The sequence below is a fragment of the Dreissena polymorpha genome, chromosome 4, assembly GCF_020536995.1.
Source record: "Dreissena polymorpha isolate Duluth1 chromosome 4, UMN_Dpol_1.0, whole genome shotgun sequence".
In the NCBI taxonomy this organism is placed as follows: domain Eukaryota; kingdom Metazoa; phylum Mollusca; class Bivalvia; order Myida; family Dreissenidae; genus Dreissena; species Dreissena polymorpha.
In genome coordinates, this window is record NC_068358.1 from 48,108,852 (window position 1) to 48,133,761 (window position 24,910).

The 24,910-nt window shown below is 34.2% G+C and overlaps 1 protein-coding gene across 1 annotated transcript in view; it reads left to right on the top strand.

The window, feature by feature from the left end:
- The window catches only part of LOC127880130 (pyroglutamyl-peptidase 1-like), a 483,820-nt gene that overhangs the window by 268,530 nt on the left and 190,380 nt on the right, over positions 1–24,910 (top strand). The gene's annotated exons all lie outside the window — the stretch shown is intronic.

A 24,910-nucleotide genomic window follows, 5' to 3' on the forward strand; every position in this document is an offset into this window, starting at 1 on the left:
GGGCGTAGTCAATATGAGCTTTTTAAACAGGGGCAATTATCTTGAATACATGTATATAACTGGTTTCCCGCAGTAAATTCAAAACAAAATATCCTGTATGTATACGTTTACAATGACAGAACGCTGTGAATGTGAAACGTCGTTTGCAACAAAGTCATAAAATATCATAATAGTAATATTTAACTTATTCAACTGTTGTAAATGGTAGTATAATGGTATAATCCAGTGTATTTATTTATACAGTGCCAATGATTTCCGAGAACGCGTTTGCCGTTATTTTAAATAATCACATTATTAAAGTCCACATATTGATGAAAAGACGACCTTGACATTTTTATGCACATAATCGCCACTTTTAAGAACGCTGTACAATTATGCAAAATAAGACTAAGGATAAAGACTCGAATCGAATAAGAAGTTTAGTAAAAGGTATTTAGAATTAAAATTATAAAGCTTTACAAACGCAATATGTTTGAAAAGTTTGGAGTATTTTTGTTGGTTCGTTAAATTTTGTGACAACACCTTGATCGTTGTTGTTAAGTGTGCCAAGTTCATCATGCAATATAAAAGTCCGGATGGCAGGTTTTATCTGAGGACCCATGTTGAAATCCCAGTGGAAATTATTATTGATTTTTCTTCATCTATATCTTTTTTATTTAATTTTATGTTTGGGCTCTTTAGAAAAAATGTTTTAATCTAAATATTCAAGACATGTAAAGTCCATGTCCATAGAAAATAATTATATGTATGCAGAAATCGCATAAGTTGTTATGTAGGAAAAGGATGTTAACACTAATTCGTTTGAAACACATATATGTTAATATCTTTACGCTTGAAAGCTCTTGGTGTGAATGAAATTCATACTATACCGTTCACTCGGTACGAACGAAGTGTACTTTATCGATTCAATCAAGAGGCATCACACGATATCTCGTGTAAAGAAACACATTGTGTGAACTATTAAAATGGTTAATGATAGTCCGATTTTAATGAGTTTTATTGTTGCTTAGAGACGACCTTTTGAACCTATTCGGCATGATATTATTTCAAATTTGTGGTATGGGACTCAACATTAATACTTTTAAAAACAAAATCTGTTAAAATATACTTTCACAAAAGCAGAAAACCGTTAGGCAGGGAAAATTAACACAAATCAAGTTAGATCATTAATGTACGGTGGCATAGAGGAGTAGTAGTAGTAGTAGTAGAAGTAGTAGTAGTAGTAGTAGTAGTAGTAGTAGTAGTAGTAGTAGTAGTAGTAGTAGTAGTAGTAGTAGTAGTAGTAGTAGTAGCAGCAGTAGTAGAAGTAACAGCAGCAACAACAACAACAACAGCAGTAGTAGTAGTAATAGTAGTACTAATAGTAGTATGTTATGTTATATCAGAGCCTTGCCTGCTTTGACCAGCTATATATATGCGTACAGAATATTTACACATGTTACGCAAAATTTGATTGGCTTACTAACTCGGGATCTCGAGATAGCGAAAATTCTCTCCACTTTTGTTTAATGCACTCTGCCTTTGTTTACTGCACCGCTCGTTTTTTAATTTTACGCCGCTTTTATTTAGTTTTGCACTCCTCTTTTTTTCTATCTCGTGTTCACGACATAGCTAACTCGTGGCCACGAGATAGAAAAAAGAGGAGAGCAATTTAAAAAAAGACAAATGAATGTTCCTCTATGCCACCGTATTATTGTGCATTGTGTGGGATGTTTTGGTGTTGGTACTCTCCGATTTCTGTGCAGATGAAAAAAATCAATTATGAAACATATGTATTCAATAATGCAATAGTATAAAACTGTACTCTGAGAGTGAACAGCGAGCTACATCTTTCCATAAACAATTTCATTGCTATCCATAAAATATTTGGAAAATAATCGAAACAATGAAATTTGTAAGTTGTTGTATATATGATTCAACCTTAACATTTTGTGTTATATATTTGCTGCTTGTAACAGCTCAATTTTGTTTAGTTTTGTTTTAAAACACTCAAATGTGTATAGTGGCATATAACTGCCACATAAGGTTCGCAAAAAGAGTGCTTGCTGACTAAATTAAACCCGTGCTCAAGAATTATGTCAGAGGGATGTATACCTGATTCGAGTGCCCGTCTCGCCGTTCGTGCGGCCATCGGGTTTCTTTTTCCTGACATTACTCGAAAACTATCAGATGTATTACTACGAAACTTCGTAGTTGAAAACTATTAAATCAAAGGAAGGTACAATGCCCAAGAATTGTAACTCTTGCTACAGTTATTGCACGGTTATTGTCCTTTGTTAATGGTTCATATTTATCTGTAGTCTGTGACTTGTCTTTTTCTTAAACAACGCCATAAATGTTAATTAACTGCTCTTTTTAAACTCAAATTTAGGTGCAAAATCAACGTAAAATTATTTCAAGACAAGTCTAAAGAAACATTAGGATGCCGGTTCAGGAATCAAACCACACACTCCTCGGATTGCGATCTTCAAAATGAACATTCCATTGCTAAGCCGTTTATTGATAACGTTCATTTCTGTGCTAGCAAGTGCCCCAAACTGATACCAAGATTTAAGTTTCATTAAAATCTTAAGGTAGCGCACCCGTTATGATTTCCCGCGATTTCTTCAAATATCGAAAAGCCTTTGTACCTGTGTACTTATGGATATCTTATTTAAGCAGGTACCAATGTGAAGTTGTCGTGGCCAATAGCAATAGGTTAAGGCGATAGATTAGAAATCTTTAAGCATACTTTTTGCGACGTGTTTTATTTCTTTTCTAGACGTAATTTGTTTGAATAAAACATATGAGCTATTTTGATTGTTAAATTTGGTGCAATTTTTATGCACATTCTTCAATTTTTAAAATTAAAACAATGCTGTGGATAAATTGAGTGATTTATTGCTGAAAATACGAATCATGCATTTTGCATATGGCACCCTTATAAATGGTTACATCAATTAAGAATATTTGTGTAGTCATGCTTTCGGAATTTCATCACCAACCTCTATTCTGACGCATAAGTTGCGTCTATGATTGGATCAAAATAGAAAAATTGTGTTTGCATTTTAATGTACAGGAGAGGCTTTTAATTCAAAAGAAACGTAACGAGTATACAGAATGAAATTGCCACAAAATATAATAATGACAAATGAAAATGTGTTTGTGAACACATGTCATAAACACATAACTTAAGAGTTATTTCGTGGCTATAATTTTTGGTTTGTGGATTTGATATATTCTTATGAAAGTCGTACTATAAACAACGATACAGGTTCAACACAATTCCAGGAAATTCGACTGTTAAACGTTTTTTTGAATGTGCGTACTACATGAAAAGCATATTTAATTCTAAAGAAGTGTATAAATGTGTGCATCGAGTTTATTGATAATATAAGTAGAACATTACCTGAATGATTATTACGATGAAATATATACGAGTACTGGTACTGAAGGTTGATACAAATAAAGCAAAAACAGCAATAATTTGTAAACAATACAGAACATTGTAAATATATATTGTTTTCATTTATCAACATGACTGTGACACAAGTTGTTATTGTTTGGAAACACTTCTTCATTAGAATGTTTACATTATAAAGAAACAAGTTTAACACAGATATAAATAGGTCCGACAGTGTTCTCTTGCATAGAAAACACTGTGTCACTAGTATTTTAAATATATACATCACAATCATAATACATATGTTTAAGAAAATGATGTTGAATCATTTGCAGAGACTTGGTTTTATAGTTTCACATGTGCATTATTGTTCTGGAAAAAAATGTACGCAAACCTTTAAAAATACGAGTAATGTTCTTCTTGTATTCAACTGCTTGTTTGTGGTGATTGATATGTTCCTTGAATGTTCGAAATACGTTCAGTAAAGCTTGCATTTCTTGATAGTCGTCTTTTGAAAATATCCACGTGCACTTTTGTAATCGGCATGTACAAATTATATACATAAAGTTCCAGTTTAGGGCTAGGGTAAGGATTAGATAAACATGCTCTGCACACGTGAAATGTGAAAAAGGCAATTAATATTTAGCAACTTAAAAAGATATAAAAACAATACTCAAGTATGATAACAAATGTAATCAAAAATGATGCAAGCAGAGAGTGTTCCTATATAAACTTAAAGATACCATAAAGAAATAACAAAAACCAGTCATTACACTGCACGTTTGAGTTTGTAACGAATGTTGTTAAATATTAAAGTGGAGACAGTGGTCTAGTGGTAGGATGCTGGTAGGATCGGAAGGTCCCTGGTTCGAATCCCGCTCGGGGCACTGGATTTTTCTGAGCAAAAAAATAATCCCACGGTTGCTTCTCTCCACCCAGGTGTATAAATGGGTACCTGTTAGGGAAATAAGTCAATGTGCCGTGGCTGCCTTCGGCGCCATATGTAAACGGACGACTTAAATCCCAGTGATCGGGGGTGGGGGGGTAAAATGTCGAAGTCGGCTGAAGATGCATACGTTATCGAAGCAGACTATAAACCGCACCTTTTAACCTTTAATATGGTTTAATTATATTCCAATATACCAATATTTGTTTTGTGTTGGTTTCTATACCCCTTTTGGAATTTAAATATGTCATGTAAATTCACATATACATGTAGTAACTAGAATACAAACAGATTGTGTGATGTAGAACATAACAATATCAGCCTTGTCACAACCTTCAACGCAATTCGGTTGTTTATATCCCAGTGTGCAAGTGCAATGACCAGTTACGTGATCACACACGTCTCTGCAATTGCTGCTGCAGTTCTGAGCCCCCAAAAAACCAGCGACGCATTCTGAAATGTAGGTTGTATGGCTGAATATCAGAATTTGCTGAAAAATTCGTTCTCATGATATTGAATGAAAAATCAAAACAACAAATCTTACTTAATCCACAAAGGACCCACATGTTTGCAAGAGTTAACCATGGACTAGCAGTATTTATGATTTCTTTGGTTTTGTGGACAAATCTTTTTCATACCAAAAATGGGTTTTCTACAAGCTCGCAGCTGTTCTTTCAAGTGACAAGTTTCAAAGTTACATTTATCGTATTCGATTTGAATAACGACAGAATAAAAATATTTCGGAAGGCATTAACGCATAGGCCTTTGAGCATGTGTACACCTACTAAATGATTGGACGTTATTTATATGATTTTCTTCCCAATTTGTGTTATACCGCGTAGACCGATATGATTCAAGATTACATACAAGAAACCATTTTAGTCTACACAAACTAAATTAAAAGAGTAGTTTTTATTTTTTTTTAATGGGCTTTTGATAGTTCGTATTTGGGGATAGCAATTACAATATAACAACCTCATTGAAAGCATGTTAGATCTATCTCCCGCAAACCGTTAGGGTCAGACAATTGGCAATATAAAAAAAAATCTTTTCAAAGAACCATTTTTGGAAAAGTCTAATAGCATAATCAACGTTTATCTTATAATAAATGCAATGAAAGTGCATTTTCGAGCATAATGTCAACACATTTAGTCTTCGTAAAGAGAAGCACATCTTGAACACTCAATTTATAGTATTGATCATAAAAGTGAAAAGAAAAATTAATATAAGATCTCGTATACTTATCGCGAACCAGTAACTGTTTACTATTTTATACTTCTACTACTTACGAATAAATTTACTTTTGCTGGGCCTGGTATGATATACACTCAAAAAGATTGGTTACGATCCGATTAAAACTCGGTGAGTAAGACAGTTGGAATCATGTCGAAGCGCTGTTTTGAGCGATTCAATGGTAACAAGTGCCTGATGAGATATGGCTTGTTATTAAATCCGGTCTACATTTTATGGTTATTAACATATTTGAAAGATGGTAAAAATCAGATGAAAACTGATTGATTTAGAGAACAGGAATCATACAAGAGCCATATCTTTAGAAGTGCCGTCAAAGTACAAAAAAGTTTGCAGCTCTAGCAGATCCTTTGAAATGAAAGAAATACAAATTAAACTTGATCTAGGTATACACTCGTATTTTTAGTTCATGTTGGTGTATAAAATAATATATTTTTTTAGTCTACCAATATTTCTTCTCTGGTCGTGATAATAATATCTTAGTTTAAAATTAAAACATACATAAATATCCTCGTAAAATCGACAAATTATACGCATGAAATCAAACCATTCAGTGAGATTTTAAATAACATATATTTGTTGTTCTTTTCAAAATATAATTCTTATTCAAAAGCTTATCTTAAATTGTTTGAATATGATTGAGGCAATTAATTTAAACGAATCATTCGAAGTTGATGGGTTTGACCGAAGATTTACCTTGATGACCAGAACGCCCACCTAACCCAACAAGGTTATTCTTTTCAAGGTTGCATATTTTGCTTGAATTCTCATCGTAAAATAGCTTTTGACGTTTTTATTTATGGACTGATAATGGTGTATTCGATGGTGGTTTTTAAGATCTCCGTTGTGTGATGTAATTAATTCATACGTATACTTTCATTGTTTTAGAGAAATGAAGAAAGTCAATACTTTGAATTAATATTTAACCTAAACATTTTAAAACAATACCAAATGTATTAAATTGTATTAAATTCGTATAAATTGTTAAATTTTCGTTTTCACAATGTAAAGCCAACAATAATAAGTTTTCAATGATTTCCAGTAAATCGCACACTATATTGATTTACATTGCCTCTGACAATCAAGCATACACTACATGTGTAAGTAAACATGTGAAGTAAAATAACGGAGTATCTATTATTTAAATAAATGTACTGCATGAAAGCTGTTTGTTAATACAAACAATGTATTACCTTTTGATTTTATGGATATCACAGTCTATTAAATGGGTTTTCTTTCTAAAGTATTTAAACTCATTTTAAAATGAATTGTCTCTAAAAAAACACCCAATTTCTGGATGTCATAAGGTTTTTACAGGTACATTTCCGACAAACGCAGATCAAAACATTAAAATAGTTGATATCCTATCATCTTAGTTCTTCCTAATCTACTTAATTAACATAAATAGAACTATGTAACGTTTCGATACACTACCTTAGGCACATGATTTCAGTCATCAAAATGCTCAGAACGCATGGTTAAACAGTTTCATATTATCAAGAAAAAACCCCATAGCACATAACTACTCATATTCCAGGACAAATTGTACCTTTACCTCTTAGTGGTGCATTTTCGGTTACATATAAATTAATTGCGACATTATATTAGTATTTTATAAACCAAACGTGATTATTGTTTATGTATTAAGTACTCTTATAAATATTGCTTTGTTATAAATTGCTACAAGTAGCCCTCTACAGACTACTAGACGCGTGACCAAATGTTTCTCATATGAACAATTGAAACATGATCACATGATACTGCTTATTCAAATTTTTCATGTGAAATAAAACAATCTTTTATAAAACTGGATGAAAGCATGGCATCTATCTGCGAAACATGAACGCTTTAAGTGCCCCCTTTACTTTGCAAAAAGTATTGAACTATTACATAATGAAGAAGTACATGAAACTAATACCGATATTTTGTACCATGTAATTAACGAAATAAAAACTTCGTGTGGTTTCTGTTAATTAATGTATAACACTTGTATATACATATCGAAAAATATGCATACATATTTTTCTTACACTGGCAAGTCAAGGGTTGGACGGGGCAATTTTAAGTATGAAGGTAATACTGGTAGTATGTTAAACATATGTATCAACCATCGAAAGCTGTAACACAAATATAATTTGCTAAAAGTCATATTTTCACACTTAAGTTCACAGGGTACAGGAACGTATAAATTACTACTTTAAAAAGTGTAATTATTATGTAGGTCCGTAACTACCAGCGGTTTATATGTTTTGCCTTAACAATAACTTAATACTTTGAAAATTTTGAATTTTTTTTTTGGTAAATAAAACACGGAAGCAAACTGAGCGCTTGATGGCCATGTTTCCTGAGTAAATATGGATGGTATTATATATAGTGTCTTTGTACTGTGGCGCTTGATTAGTTCTGGCGATTCTTCTCTAAGCATTCCAATATCAGTGTAAGTCTATATCATGCTACCGTAGCCCGCTCAGCATTACAGACGTTCTACTCAATTTTCCATCAAGGACCATAAACAACTTAACATGTAAAATGTGATTTTCAAACTAACAGCTATATGCATATGTAAAGTAAGAAATACTTTGTGTATTAAAAAAGACAATATATGACACAACTGTAACCAAAAAAGGTTGTTTTTTGGTAGAGTCCAATTTTTTAAGAAAATGAACACACCCAGAACAGAAATACCACTATATCAAGAGATATTCGGATGGTAATAATATGAAGTAATTTCATTTCAAGAATTTATTCAGTTTTAACACGACATGCTTGATATTAAATGTGTCTCATATTTGATAATTTACCTACCTTGAATCCAATCCGGGGCCTTATGTCCTGGTACACAATAACAGTGACCGGTCAAATGATTACATGTGTAAGAACAATGGCTGCTGCAGCTAAGAGAACAGTTCATTCCAAACTTGCCTGGTCCACACTCTTTAAATGCAAGTAACTAACAATAAATACATTTAAAAAGTTACATTAACATTTTCATTTAAACGTTAACTGTTTGATACTAGATGTGAATACTGACATTTTCAGTGGCACATGCCTTCAGTGCATGTCGGTGCTCCATACCCAGGTTTACAAGAACAGTGACAAGTCACGTGATTACAACTGTCTTTACAATTTACGCTGCAGGTATCGGCACATTTCAGTCCAAACCGTCCATGGTCACACTCTGCAGATATAAATACATTGTGAATATTTATGTTGACGAATAAGCAATGATTATTGAATTGTTTGCAAATACAATCGTGATATTACCTGTTAAATACCCTGTGTTTATATCCACTTTATACATACAATAACTCGTAAGGTCATAGCGTACCTTGGCAATGGTTGCCACCAATGAGAGTATTTATTCAACTATCAAAGTCCACATTCTCTTACAACACAACAATAATTTCATTCCTTATTATATGTTGTCCCTTTCCTTAAGAATGTGTGAAAGATACACGGTATTTTTTAGCTTTTAAAAACAGACAGTAATTAACGTCGTTTAAGATGGAGATTATTTCAATTGTTATTTACCAGCTTTTAAGATCTTATGCAACTGCATGCTGTATGAATTGCGTCGTCTTCTATAGCATAACGACTAAGACATCGTTGTACCTATATGAATTGTACATGTTTAACTAAAATCCATAAATATTCAAGTTAACAATAATAAATGAACGAACGCACTGCATGCACATCTGCATTTTAAAGATTTGCTTACAACCAGATTTATACTTACCATCTGTCTTGCCACATACCTCCACGTCCAATCGAGCACTCTCTACGCAGACTGTGTATCTTATATGTCAATGCCATATCCATTTAATATTATAATCCATAAACTTCAATGTTAAATCTTCTACGGAATTTTGAAATATTGAAAAGATTACTTGTAATACATAGTTCCGCTTCGTAACCAGGCTCACACCCTCCCGGGCAGTGTCCAGTTCGTGCGTCACATGGTGTGCCTCTAATACAATGACCACAATGTCGACTGCAGCCTTCACCCCTAACTGTTGCTTGGCATACTGTAGTAAAAGGTAATCATTTTTCCAAAAAGATGTAAATCTGTGTGATAAATGTGAGAACACACGTAATGAACATAATTATAGCTTGTCGGTAACTCATTACGAATGGGGAAACGTGATGGAGATGTGTTTGTTTGTCGTCGAGAATATAAATTGCACTTGTTAGTACCACTGCAATATAATTCATTTAAAAAAGCTCAATAAACATGAATGTAATGATTTGTCCTGAACACAAAATTTGTTTTAAATAAATGTGACTAAGAAAACATTCAGCAAATTCGTATCTTAATAATCCAGCTAACGAAATGTACAAGACCACTTTACTGTATATCATAATGAGCTGATATTGGATTGGGGCGATCAGGGATGTCAATGAGCAAGCAGCATCCTACATGCCGCCATTGACATTTCTTTAAATGCAACTTTGTTTCCGAGAAAAATAACGTCCTAAAACCGTCGTAAAAAAGTCTTAAGCTTTTTATTTTTATTTTTGCGAACTAAAAAAGAATTCATAAATGTTAATTAAAGAAAACGTTTACATTTCTACGTTTTCGAAATAATTTCTTATGGACATCTCACCGATCAAAATAACACAAGACCGACGTTTTGAAATCGGTAACATTATTATTACAATTATATTTTTGTAACTTTGCAAACATGTTATAATTTATGCGATGGCTGGCGATGATTGTGTAGTTAGAATACCGTATGTTTATGTTGTACCATTATCACAATTGTGTGTCCATCGACTGTCGTTCAGACAGCCGTGCGGACAGTGCCCTGCTATTTTGTCCTGGAGGGTGAACGGTGAATGACAGTAGCACTTTTTGGAACAGTCGTATCCACAACGATTCGGTGCACAGTTTAAAATACGTGATTGCTAAAATGTTTGTTAAAGGTGTCTGGTATAAACAAAATAGTGACCCAAATGCATAACTAAAATTGTAATCAATTGGAAACATGAAGTACGATTTGCTCAAGTTCATGAATCACAACGTATTTTCCTCAGTCTGCAACTCTTACTATCAAATTCAGTTCTCGTATTAATTTTTAAAAAGTTTAACTTTTCCAATTACATTTATTGTTCAACTATGACGCATAAGCAAATCCTAAGTATTTAATTAATAAATCGCAGTCATTACATGTATTATAATTGTTGATAATATCCTGAGAATGCCGAATACATGGTATCTTACTGAAATTTAAAATTGTCGTTACTATATGAGTTAGGTCACATTAATATTCATATATTGATTATATTATATGCCTGGTTTTAGATTTAAGGCACGTCGGTGTCTATGTATCAGTGTTATATTTGTCTTTTTCAAAACGAGTTGAAAAGGGGGTGTACCAACCGGACATCTCTTAAAGTGTATCGCCGTTGACATCTGCATGGGTACCTAGTTACAAAGATCCAAATGCTTTATTCTTACAGTGACAAGCCTTTTGGGCCAAACCAGAGCAGAAGGGGAGGCCAATTATGAGCTTACCAAAGGTGACATGAATTTTAAAGGAGAACTTTAACATGTACTCATGTATCACTCATATCTGAGATTGAAAACAAAATACCTTGACCGATGTACACGTCACACAACACCAGCTGTGTATGATTTCTCGGCAGTTCAATGCGGATGGTGTTTCACACCACGTGTTGCTAACAGAATATACCCAAGGCGGTACTGACACCGCTTGTATGTAGAATAGGGTGATCATCCCATTGAGTCTCGTAACAAAGGGTGGCGTTTGGCCATTCGTCTCTATTAACGAAATCAGTAACGTTTGCAGCACCTGCGCCAAACTGTGACACATTGCCTGAAAAGAAATGCAAATGGATTTTTCTTGCAAAAACTTTAATAAAATCACAATATTATATCATCCAAAATATTGTATTTCAATTTGTTTCAGTGTTTGATAATATATATATTTTACTTGATCGAGGTAAACTGTTACCACGCCTGTTAAATTTAACGTTACAGTATGCGCTATACATACACCTATACAATATTATCTTAAGAATAATATATAATTAGAAACATAAAATGAATATTTATGAAAATTGTGACACAATATATTGCTAAGATAAATCTTTTGTTTGTATGTAAATGAAATATGCACATGATTTATGGATATCTTTGAATATTTTATCAGTTCCCCGCGGATGTTTCTCCGCAAGGGACCATATATTTAGCTAAGTTTGCCCTCTTTTCATCTGTTCAACAAAATTTAACGATAAACCATACATAACATTATTTATTTTATGCTTTCCGGTGGTTAATAGAGAAATATCAGTGAAATAAAACTTGTATTTCACTGTTTTAAACAGTGAAAAATATCGATATCTTTCACTGTTTTACTGTGAAATGACGACATTTTTTTCGACGAAATGACGTCATAAATCCAGCGAAATTATCCAGTTAAACTCTTTTACAATGTAAATTAACGGTGAAGTATAAAATTTATGGAATATCGATTTTAATTCACTCGAGATCATAAAAATAATATTTTATATGATCACTCGTGAAATAAAATCGATATTCTATCGAATCCAACAAATATCCTCTATGTACTTTGATTAAACTTTTTATACTTATAAACGACAGAGAACTTTTTTTAACGCTGTAATATTAAACAAATATACATTAAATGTGATTATTAAGATTCAAAACGGTCCTGGATATGCAGTTTTCCTTTGTCAATACAAGTGTTTGTTCGTTCGTTTATTCTGTCCGTAAAAACAAACAAAAATACCGAAAAAATAGAGTATATAAAGTAATCTAATGATGCACACGTAGTTCTGGAGCGAAATTTCAATAATTGTGTAGTGAGTATATTATTTTTTTACATGTTTGCAAACTTTCATTACGGTGAGTGTTTTAATGCGAAATATGAATTTCGGCCATTAACTAACCAAACAGGCCGATGCATGAAGATTTTTTAAGAAAAAAATAACTAATAAAAAAGTTTTAAAATGGGACATTTGTCAACATAAGGTAAAATTTTTAAAACGAAAATATATTTATTAAACTTGTGTGGCCTAAACTTAATTTGGTATGCATCGTTTAAGAAAAAATGTATTCACAGCTTCGCGCGCTATTATGTAATTGTAAGAGAGTGTAATTTGTATTTGTCTACACTTCAAACCTTGTTATATGTTAAATTACAAAATTATTTGAATGATACTATATATATATATAGTATCTATATATATATACTGATACTGTATATGTCGGACACCCGTAAAATTTGGTAAAAATAATTGTGTTTTCCGTTTCTCATAATTTTGGGACACATAGACATTTGATTTTTACATATTGCTATATTTTGTGTATTCAAAAATACGAATGAAGTGATTTATAATGTCTATGATTATTTTCAAGATACGGTCAAGTTGAGATTTTCATATTTCTGTATTTTATAAAGTTTGGATTTACACGCACACCTGCATAATCCGCTTGAACATGGAACTCGATGTATGTAAATGCCACATTGTAAGGAAACCACATTCTCCACCAGGGATGTCCATTTTCATACGCTGCTTCCCGTGTGGAGCTGAATGTTGTGGGGCTAGAGTCCACAGCCAGCTCGGCGAATTGGGGAAGATGTAAGTTATCCGAATGTCGTGCCGTTGTAGGGTTCTCGTGGGCTATATCAACTTACAAAATAATAAATAAATAATGAAAAAAAATAATTACGATATCCATTAAAATATATAATTCATTTGTTATAATGTAAAGGTAATCAAAATAGGGCAAAGAAATGAGGTCGTTGAACACAAATAAGTAAACAGTATTTAAAAATAATAATTATTTATTTGCATTTGCATAGGTGTGAATAAGATACAGTACACGTGCCCTGCTGGATTGTTTTGCAATGCGTAAGATGCGTTTTAAAGAACTTTGGACATTTTAACATTTTGCAAACATAACAACGATGTCAGATTATCGAAAATTAAGTCGTTAAGTTGGTCCATATGCGCTTTTGGCTGCATAATCGGAGCACCAAAATTATGTACAACTTCTGCAATTTTAACCGCAATTTAATAACATGCAAATGTGATCTCATTGCTAACACTAGAATTAATCAAAATAGTTAAGAAAATATATAATACAGTAAATACTGTGTCTGAAGTACATAAACCGGTGATTTTTTTACAGTAATATATAGTTACAGCTATTCTATATTTATAACTGTTTTACCGTACTGGCATCCCGGTCCGAACATTCCTGGTGCGCATCCGTTTGCGCATGACCCCCCCCCCCCCCCTGGTCACATGACTCATTCTTTCGACGATGTCACCTCAGCGAGCAGTCGTCCCCAAACCTGTGGATGTCAATTTTATCAACGGAGCAGGGTCAGCTTGTTCAGATTCAAAGTATATGCAGAATTATAACAATGTTATCAAACATAGGATAAATGTTTAAGGAGAGCATCCACCCTGTACAGAACAGTGCAAAGCATTTTATTTAGACCATTTAACTTGAAAAAGGAATGCGTTACATAGTTTCCATTATTTCTATTATTTCGAATAAATCAGCAAGAAAAAATGTGTGTGTATGTTTTTTTAATTATAAATATCTCCATTATTACAGGATTTTACATATTATATATCTTTATTGAAATATTTATTCAACAAGAAAGTTATTGCCATACTTATCATTATCACATATTATTATTTTATTTTAAAAAGTGTACCCTTGAATATGACCTGCATGAAACAAGCGATTAATTTTGAAGGGAAATGACAAATTAATGTAAAAGATTTTTTTAAAGTCGCTGTATTTCTCCATCAAGCTCAGTATATTTAAAATCCATATGCCATCAGACTAATATTGACAACTTCCGGTAAAAATCTTACGGTCAGCGGGCTTTTTGAAACATCATCGGGGAATTTTTTCGAGAACCTTTTTGACATCAACAAGTGATTATGATGATGCCCTCAGGCCATTGTGGACATCTTCGGGGATAATCTCATGAACCTCAGGCATTTGTGGACAACTTCGGGGATTATCCCATGAACCTCTGGCCCTTGTGGGCAACTTCGGGGATAATCTCATGAACCTCAGGCCATTGTGGACAACTTCGGGGATTATCTCATGAACCTCAGGCCATTGTGGACAACTTCGGGGATTATCCCATGAACCTCAGGCCATTGTGGACATCTTCGGGGATAATCTCATGAACCTCAGGCCATTGTGGACAACTGCGGGGGATTATCTTATGAACCTCAGGCCATTGTGGACATCTTCGGGGATAATCTCATGAACCTCAGGCCATTGTGGACAACTTCGGGGATTATCCCATGAACCTCAGGCCATTGTGGACATCTTCGGGGATAATCTCATGAACCTCAGGCCATTGTGGACATCTTCGGGGATTATCCCATGAACCTCAGGCCATTGTGGACATCTTCGGGGATAATCTCATGAACCTCAGGCCATTGTGGACAACTGCGGGGGATTATCTTATGAACCTCAGGCCATTGTGGACAACTTCGGGGATTATCCCATGAACCTCAGGCCATTGTGGACATCTTCGGGGATAATCTCATGAACCTCAGGCCATTGTGGACATCTTCGGGGATAATCTCATGAACCTCAGGCCATTGTAGACATCTTCAAGTGACAATCCCATGAACCTAGGCCATTATGGAACTTCAGGGGATTTTCCCATGAACCTCAGATCATTGTGGACAACTTCAGGGGATTATCCCATGAACCTCAGGCCATTGTGGACAACTGCGGGGGATTATCTTATGAACCTCTGGCCCTTGTGGGCAACTTTGGGGGATTATCCCACGAACCTCAGGCCATTATATCGTTTCCAAAGCCGAAAAGAGATCTTGAGAAGTGCAGGTATGTGTTGATACGCATACTTGCGAAGTGTAAGATATGGATAAATGCAAGCGGTCGTCCCCACGAACAACTGAACGTCAACACTGTCAAAGACAATTACAATATAATTACATTATCTTATTATCGAATATCACATAACATCACATAATACTTCATGTTTTTAATAGTTTTGTCAGTTACTAGGTGATTAATAGAAGCAAAAATAAGGTTTATCTGCATTAATTTAAGAATATTTCATTTCCGTTTTTTTTTTCGAACAAAATAAACGAAACTCGTTGAAAAAAATGAGAACAAAGCATTCGATCTCCAAGTGTGGATTAAAAGCGTTCATTGGTGACACCACATGTCTACACATCTGTAGATACCGTTATTAAGAAAAGATATCACGTGTCACCTTCTAATAACATGTATAATGACAATAAAGTGCATTACTATCAGAGTAATAAAACGCAGCATGAATTAGGCTTCATGCTGGGTTTTACTTCGGCAAAACGGTGTAAATAGGGATTATGTAACTCTGACATTCGGTATCCAGAAAAATTTCCAACGTGGAAATGCGGTCTTGACAAGAGCGAGTGGAAGCTTCAATGAGGAGATCCCCCTTATAGAACATTAAGGTAGCGCACCTCTAATGATTTCCCGCGATTTCTTCGGAGGTTGAAGAGCCTACTATTAGGTGCCGTAGCCTAGTGGTTAAGGCGATAGACTAGAAATCTTTTGGGATATTCCCGCGCAGGTTCGAATCCTGCCGACGACGTATACTTTTTTGCGACGCGTTTTATTTATTTTCTTACGTAATTTGATTTAATATGGCATATAAGCTATATTTATTGTTAAATATGTTGCAATTTTTATGCACATTCTTCAATTATTAAAATTAAAACAACGTTATGGCGAAATTGGGTGATTTACTGTTGAAAATACGAACCATGCATGTTGCATTTTTATTTTTATTTCAAAAAGTAAACGGTAAATCTGTCTATTTCTTGGTATTTTTGCTGTATATAGTGTTTCTATAAAAACTATGTTTAAAATATGACTTAAATGATACTATTTTGAATTTTATGACACTTTGTTTTTAACCGACCCAATTTTTACTTGGCTGAAATCACTTACATTTCATGGCGCTCTTTCATAGATAAAAATTTGTAAAAATTAAATGTCTGTAAAAGAATACTTATTTCATCTTGTTTAAACTTTAAACACCTTTACAGCATCTGTACACACCAACTGCCTGCCCATATTTGGAAATTTGAATGAATTATGGAACTTTTATATACCCCAGGGGTGAAAATAAACTGGACAAAAGCCGAGCGTGGGGATGGTTTTGAAAAAATCGGTATATTTATTTAAAAAGCATGGAAAGCCTACCTAAAAATTTGCATGTTGTTCAGTGAAATGATGCTGATTAAGAAAATAATTACTTAGATTATATTTAGATATGTGCCCATTAGAGGTGCGCTACCTTAATTTATTTCAAAAACTGGAAATGTCATATAAGCAATAACTAAGCATTATTAAGTATGAATTATATCACTTGTGCATGTAAAATAATAGAGAATATTGGTACCCACTTTGTGTAACTTAACGAAATCCCCGTTATAAATCGAGTTTTTGTGTTACTATTTTAATAAAAACGTATCGATAAATGTATAAGAGTAATTATTACTGATATAACCAATAAATGCGGTAAATTGGGGGTAGTCGGTACCTGCCCGTGCGTCTGATACTGATAGCTTTATTAAGCAGCCTCACTGAATTTTCATTCATCAACGCTAATTTATATCAGGCAATAATCAAACTGGTGGTGTTGTTTTGCACTTTCAATTATACTGATTGATACAGTCCAATAAGCAATGTTTAATATTATTAATATCACTTTTATACGTAATAACATGTGGGATTTAGGTACACTCGGCGTCAGAAAGCGCGTGAAACTTCATCGAAATCCCAGTTATAAAGCGATATTTCGTGTCAAATACACGAGGGAAAATGTTTCGTTAATAGTTTCGTAAATAACATGGGTAAATACCAGTGTAGACGTGTTAATTTATTGCTAATACCCCCATTACACGTAGTAACAGGTTCGATTTCGGTCAGCGCGCAAGCGTTTGAGAGCGTGTTTAATATATCGAAAAAAACTCATAAATAGCTGATGTTCTCTATAAACGTATAATTTTGCATTTGCATAATAACTAAATGACACAAACCGCTTTTACAAGTGTTATATGGTGTGAAAAAGTCCATAAAATCACCCGGAATATCGCATAAATCTATATGCAATCTATAGGCAGAGAAGCCATGTTGGTGTTAGCTTGTCTAGGTTTGCTAACCGCTAAGCCACGTGATTAAGTGGGCGGAGCGATCATCGTCCAGGCGTCATGTCAATTATTATGAAAAGGTCTCAATGAGTAGTATTCATTAGTAGTAGTATTCCAACATGATGTTCACAAATAAATAAATAATTAAATAAATAAAAAGATAAATAATTGAATAAATAAATAAATAAATAAATAGATCAATAAATAAATAAATGAATAAATAAATAAATAAATAAATAATAAATAAATAAATAAATAAATAAATAAATAAATAAATAAATAAATAAATCAATCAATCAATCAATCAATCAATCAATCAATCAATCAATCAATCAATCAATCAATCAATCAATCAATCAATCAATCAATCAATCAATCAATCTATCTATCTAGCTATCTATCAGTCAATCAATCAATCAATCAATCAATCAATCAATCAATCAATCAATCAATCAATCAATCAATCAATCAATCAAAACCGTAAATTTTGAATAAACCATGAGCCCCCATCCCAACACCCACCACATTTCCAGAACTTAAAATTATTGTTATAGTTATTATTAAATTTGTCGTAATATGGTCGAACGAAATAAATAAACGATAATATTTACATTGAGTGTGTACTTTAATAATAGTAAACGTGTGTTTTCAGCAAACTACATGTTTACCGGCATTTTTCATTGTTACTTGTGTTTGCTTATCGTCCTAAAACACATATTTTTATCATAAATTTTTTGAACGCGTCTCTGGTAATGAACTATTAATAATTTATACTCAGCCTTGTATCCTTTCCCCTCATACGGACAAAACCGACTACGACATCGTTGTATTTGTCAGCTATATGATCAGGGTACGTACGAAACGTGTTTAGCTTTGTACCTTGCGGTGAAACAGTCGATTGTTATGATATTTACATTGAATTCATGTATGCGTCTCATAGCTAGATTTCTTTTACAACGAAAACAACTGCATGTTTTTCGAGTAATTTCTGTTTGAAAAGGTTTATCGCCCAAAAGAAAAGCTATATTAGTACATGGTTGAGCTATATGTTTTAAACATGTAACTATGACCAAAATGCAAAGACATGCATAACACAATAATTGATAATAATCACTTAAAAAAAGAAAAGCAATGGTTTGGTGATCATATTTACATTACATACGATGTCTGCAATACACGTCACATAACACAAGCTGTTTGAAGGCGTAGGGATATTGTTTTAGCGTTGTCCGTCCGTCCGTCTGTTCGTCCGTCCGTCGCAAGTATGTTTCCGGAGCTTTTTCTCTGTAACTAGTTCATGGAATTTCATTAAACTTAAAATAAATGCGTAATATCATACTGCGGATTGTTTCAGGATCGGTAACTCCAAGTTATGCCCCATTAATTGAATGAAATTCATGAATTGTGTATGCCCGGAGCTGTTTCTCATTTACTATTGCATCGATTTTCATGAAACTCCGCAATAAATGTGTATGATCAGTGTGCAGTGGTGCACGCTTACATTCAGTCGGGATCAACTTGGTAGCTCTAGAGTTATGCCCTCTAAATTGATTGAAATTGAGGAATTGTGTGTGTCTGTAGCTGTAACTCAGCAACTGTTCCATCGAATTTATGAAACCTATAAATGAGTCATGTTCTGACAAAACTGGGCTTAATGCATGTGCGTAAAGTGTCGTCCCAGATTAGCCTGTGCAGTCCGCACAGGCTAATGAGGGACGACACTTTCCGCTTTTATGGTATGTTTAGTTTCAAGGAAGTCCCTCCTTACCGAAAATCAAGTTTAGGCGGAAAGTGTCGTCCCTGATTACCCTGTCCGGACTGCACAGGCTAATCTGGGACGACACTTTACGCACATGCATTAAGCCCAATTTTCTCAGAACAAGACACATATGGTAAATATGAAACTAACGCGACTATGACATTGTACAGTATAAGATATATTGGTATGGGGTCACAGTTTCACAATACAAGGTCCCAGAATTTTCTGTTTGGTCTTGGATATATTAATTTAAAAGATATATGGCATTTAAAAGGGTCCACATAGGTACTGTTTTTACAAACAATCAAAATTGATATTATTTTTGTAAGCCGAAAAACGATTGGATAATTTGTTGCTCATATAGATCAGTCATATAAATCGCAAATGATGTGGCTGTTTTCCACAGTATTTAGATGAACGGTTATTTTATCATTTGTTCTTGCATACAAAAAGGAGGGTCGGTCGGGTTGAATAGTGGAAACAAACAGTTTTGGCATTGGACGCACTTTTTATCCGGAGGTCGGCCTTAAAGGGGCCTTTTCACGCTTTAGTAAATTGACAAAATTGACAAAATTGTTTCAGACTCGCAAATTTTCCTTGAAGTTAGGATATTCGTGAGGAAACAGAAATACTGAACATTTACCATGCTCTAAAATATCCATTATGTGCATCTTTTGACGATTTAAAAACCTGAAAATTATAAAGCGTTGCAACGCGAAACGATTTAATCATTTGGAGAATTCTGTTGTCGTCGTTGTATCTTTTGATACTAAGAGGATTGCATATATATAGTAAAAATTACGCCAGGAATTGCATCAGGGCGGATGGTCTAGAGAATAGTGTGCTGGACTTTTGCTCCATGGCTCCAGGGGTCAGTGGTTCGAGCCCCGTTTTGGGTTACTTTTTTTTTAATTCTTTAATTGAATTTTTGTTTTTGTATTGGAGATTTTTAGACCTAATGTTAACATTTATCAATATAAAGCATTTAATGACAAACATCAATGCATGTCAAAATCTGTGAAATGGCCCCTTTAAAGGTTCAAGGGAGTACTCGGGCGAGAACCAGCCGCCAGGTGTCTAAGTTGGTAGAGACGGCGGTTGTGGGTTCGAGTCGCTTACAGTTACTTTGCCTACGTGGTTACTTTAGTTTGTAAAGCTAGTAACCTTTGTACGTTTGTAATGAATTTGGTCAAAGTCCCTATGGTCCTGTTTTAACGAGCCTTAGATTGATATTTTAACCCTTACAATGCGGGAACCGAATTTTTAAGGCCTTTGCAAACAGTTTGGATCCAGATGAGACGCCACAAAACGTGGCGTCTCATCAGGATCCAAACTGTTTGCTATTCTGATAGTATTCTTTGAAAAAAATCGAAGAAAATGCGAATTTTAGAAATTCAGCAGACAATATTTTAGCAGACGACAAATTTCCCAGCATGCAAAGGGTTAAGATTTACGAATGTTTCCTGAATGACACTATTCGTTTAGTTCCTGTGCAAAATGAATAAATGTATGCATGCACTGAAAAAAAAAACAGACGTACGAAATAATAGGACGGGACGAAAGTTACATTTAATTTAAACCCCACTGAACAAAAAGTATCATTCTGGGTCCGGCCTTGACTTTCATACACTAAATCTACTCTATTTGGTGTAAGGAGTCTGCTCTGCAAACACGAGGGCCACGTTTGCCCTACACCAGAGGTCATAATACCAGAGTTCTCGAAGACTACCTTAATGTGAGGGGACAAAACATATCACCTGACCGTAAATGCGAACGACCACTGATATTTTCGATGCTTCTTCATTTAACTATTGGAACTTTAAAAAGGGACTTTTGCACCTTATGCACGGATATTTTATTCCTTCTCTTGGGATATTTCCGCTTTCTATCGGGATATTTCCGCGTTATATCGGGATATTTCCGCATTCAATATTGTTTGTATCCCGAGGAACTATACTTTCTGAGATCACTCAAAGACGAATTTCCATTCGACGATGTAAACGACCACACTTTTTGTTAAAATGTTGATGTTTTGTTAATCAAATGTCCATTTCCAACTGATTGATTACATGCATACCCGGTATATGTAACTCGCTTTTAAAAATTTGAGATCAAAGGTATGGAAGGGAATATCCGCCAGTCCATGCATGATGTTAAATGACAGTCTCATTTTTACTACTAGCACATGCTTTCTGATACATGGTAGTTGCATTTTGCTTATTTGCATTTGCAATGCAAACACTTCATCTCATTGTCACATATTGATAAGTTTATAATTATTTGATATATATCTTTACTTCGTGTGTGTTATTGACAACTGCAGTTAAACTTTTTGAATTTGTATTAATGCTTATTCTAACGGCGTTCTTTGTTAAACTATGTGCATTTGGCTATGTTGCTACTGAATTAAACAAGCTGTTAATATCTTTGTGGGTCTATATTACTTCTTAAGTCGATTGCTAGTGCGTCTCTGATTTAGAATTAGTCTTCGGTTTTCAATACACCGCCATTATAAATAGTTCACAATGCGAAAATGGGAACCAGTACTAAAAAACCTAATTCCAGCGCAAATTGCAGCGTAAATTACTATTGCCGAGAGATCACTCTAAACATCAAAATTAAAATCTCCGGTATCAACCGTGATACATCGACTATCTCTGGAATCCTCCGTAAAAAAGCGGTGATAGGGTAAACAACTTACCCGTCTACATAATGCCTATTGTTTTGCTTGGTCATAATATACTAAATAGTTTCCCTTTATAATTCAATGTAAAAGTGTCAACTTTAAGCGAAAATAAATGCAACATTTTGCACATAGAGACCCCCATAACCATACCTTTTCTTAAAGGCCATTCTAAGCGGAATCGATTTACGCAATAAAAAAGATATGTCATGTTCAAACGAAGACATTCACTTCTTCATTTCTACACCGATTCACTTCCAAATTATACTGAATATCTCATATGACAATACGGTCAATCTCAACTATGCATGGCCCCATTACCAACCCTGGGGTGCCCCATGGATCAAACATGCGGCGTGGGGATACGCGTCGGCCTCTGCCGCGCCATTTCTAGTTGCTGTTGAATTCAATATGAATTGCTATGAATGGAATAGTGAGAACTGTCTGTGCTTCTTTATTATGGTATTGTTTATCATAAAAACCAGTTTAATTTATCATCTAGTGTGAATAGCTTTTACATGAAATGCCAATTGTGTTGTTTTTGAAAGATAATTGCATCTTGTTGTAAATAATGAATGAATCTTTTTTTATGTGAACAATTATGAGATTTTCAATTAATACCAAACCACTATTTTGTTATTGGATAAATTTCTTAATTTAACGGGCATTGCTTTAACATTTGAGTCTGGCTCTGGGAAAATTGGACCCAATGCATGTGCTCAAAATGTTGTCTCATATTAGCCTGTACCGTCAGCACAGGCTTATCAGGAACAGCACTTTCCGCCGGAGACTTTTGTATCGAAAACTTCCATTTAGCGAAAATTTCATCACTGATTTGCCCTGATTAACACTTGACACACATGCATTAAGACCCATTTTCCCAGACCGAGGCTCAATTATGTTGTTGTTGTGTGTCTTGTAATGACTGTGGATGAGGCCATCCATCATGAAATAGCGTGTCAAAATAATCTAAATACTGAATAGCCTTTTTTACAATTTTATTAGAAAATATATGTTTAACATGGCATACTGGTTAAATAAATATTAGGATGAAACACACATTACATTAACATCATCTGACAACAAAATGATCCCTCTGGTCCTGTTGCTAGTGTATCCCACACATACTGCTTATGACTAGACATATGCAACTTTACCATGATCATACAATTGTTTTCAAAACAATCTATAAACTGGTGCAATATAAGTTAAAAACCTACATATGCATGTGAATTGCACTACTGTCTGGTTATATGTAAATGCCTGGATGCACAATAAATAAACTGATCGTTACCTGTCATTTTGTTCGGCAAACTTTTTTACAAGTGTCAACTTATTTCATGTAAAAGAAGTAATATATGGAAAACATTTTGGTAGCAAATTATATTGTTGCTTGTGTTCACCTTTTACTTATAAAATACATATAATAAGTGTGGAAAAGCACATAACCTCATTAAATGCTAAAATTCAGGGTCCTGTCTTAACAGAAATCTTATGATATTTTTTGGTTATGACTGAATATTTAGTTTGCAATAAATAGGCATTTAGAATCTGTATGCTCCTTAAATAAAAGGCATGTGGATATTAAAAGGAAATAAATACAATTGACCTTTGCTCTGGGAAAATGGGGTTTAATGCATGTTCCTAAAGTGTTGTCGCAGATTAACTTGTACAGTCCGCACAGGCTAATCGGGGAAGACACTTTCTGGTTTTATGAGATTTTTCGCTTAAAGAAAGTATTTTGAAAAAGAAAATCCAGTCAAGGCCGAAAGTGTTGTCCCAGAAAAGCATGTGTGGACCACATAAGCTAATCTGGGACGACACTTCACACACACGCACAAAGCCAATTTCAACAGAACGCGGCTCAATTTGACTGAATACTAGGTCTACTAAACCTAGGCTGTTCACTGCAAACAAATTATCACTAATGTCTAAATGTCAGCACAACAAAATAGAATTGCAAGTCATTTTTACTTAAAAACTACACCATTGAAATCTAGCAAGAACAAAGCTGCTTACCAATCTACAAGATGTGTGAATAAGATGTTTCACTTCTTTATATTGTAAAGTAATGTGAAATAAATAAATTTCTCTAATATTATGTTGAGCTTAAGCATGCCAAATGCACAAATGGCAAACAACAAATTGCTGCATGATTGAATATACAGTTCAATTGTTCCAACTAGCAGAATGTTTCTTATTACGATTGGCCTTATTTGTTCTTAATCTTAATAAAACACCACTTCGGATATTGGATACAGAGTCGCTAAAATTCTTAGCATTAAAACACATAGCACACTCTATTATCATTATCAGAACATTTAGACTGGTCCCTAAAGGTTTTTCTTAAGCTGCTTGTAGCTCCAGTTAATCTGATTCACCTCTGTGCTGGTGCCTCTCCCGGGTCTCATCTAGCTCCTTCAACAGGTGATCATTAGTTGTAACCATGGACCTGCATTTACAACACGTTTGGCATGTTAAGGTTGAAATCTTTTAATATTTAGCTTGACTTATGCAAGAGCTTAGGCCTTATTAAGAAACGTTAAGTATATGCAATTGTATAACTGATAACTTATATCCTAAACTATGGAACTCAAACCATAAACCCTTTTTGAGTTAGCTGCTAAAAGCCTTTTTCCTCATCATTAATTATGCAGGGGTTTTCCAGAACAAATTGAAAGTACAGGAAGG